General features: G+C 48.3%; 1 pseudogene; it reads right to left on the reverse strand.

The window, feature by feature from the left end:
- Positions 1–431: 431 nt before the first annotated feature.
- Positions 432–784, reverse strand: LOC106001848 (annotated as a pseudogene).
- Between the last annotated feature and the right edge of the window lie 243 nt (positions 785–1027).

A 1027-nucleotide genomic window follows, 5' to 3' on the forward strand; every position in this document is an offset into this window, starting at 1 on the left:
CTTAGCTAGAACAGACTGTTTAAGGCTGGCTGCTGCTTTGTACCAGTTACAAATCACCACTTACTACTTTTGCATAGATAAAGCCCCTGACCATTTAGAAGGTGTGAGGGAAAACATTCCTTAATCCTTTCTTTCTTCATAGCCTTATTCTTTTCAGTTTGATCTATTAAGATCTAAGAAAGAAAAAGTGACACACCTTGCTTGAGTCTAAAGACCTAGGAAAACAGACAACATATACTCATTAAATCCCTGAGATATGAGAGGCAAAAATATGACATTTTGTATAAATACCAAATTTATACAAAGAACCTAGACTGGCTACTCTGCAAACAGTGCAGGGACCTGCTACAGCGTCCAGAAATGATGGAATGTCTCCCAGAACAGAGCAGAGGGCGTCTACCCCCCACTCACAGAAAGGAGCTTCTCCTGTCCTATCCATGGATGTGACAGTGCTTGTGGATTTCTGTTTGGATGTCACACACATAGGCTAAGAGGTTTTCTAGAACTTGCTCCCTGTTCTGCTGGAAGTCATTCTAGAGGATGTTCATCTTCCCCTTGGTTTCCTTCTCCTCCTCACTGCTGCAGCTGCCATGGGATCCCAGTGCCCAGCTTCCTTGGCCTTGAACTCTATCTCCCTCTGCAGGACGTGCTGTGCCATTTCAGCCTGGGCTTCCCTGACCTGCCTCACCCTTTGGTTCTTTAGTTTGTGGATCTTGGACACCTTCTGCATGGCATGCATCTCAGCCTGCAGCAGCTGCTGAATCCCCTGTGACTCACTAGCCATGGTGGAGGGGACGCAGAGGCAGAGCAAAGGCCCTACTAAATATTATGGTGCAGGGCTGGGAAGGTGGCTCAGTGGTAAAGCGCTTGCCTTGCACACATGAGGCCCAGGGTTCGATTCCTCAGCACCACATAAGCACAAAGAAAAAAAGCCAGAAAGTGGCGCTGTGGCTCAAGTGGTAGAGCGCTAGCCTTGAGCTGAAGAGCTGAGGGACAGTGCCCAGGCCCAGAGTTCTGGCCCCACGAG

Source organism: Dipodomys ordii, unplaced genomic scaffold (genome assembly GCF_000151885.1).
Source record: "Dipodomys ordii isolate 6190 unplaced genomic scaffold, Dord_2.0 Scaffold487, whole genome shotgun sequence".
NCBI classification, from domain to species: domain Eukaryota; kingdom Metazoa; phylum Chordata; class Mammalia; order Rodentia; family Heteromyidae; genus Dipodomys; species Dipodomys ordii.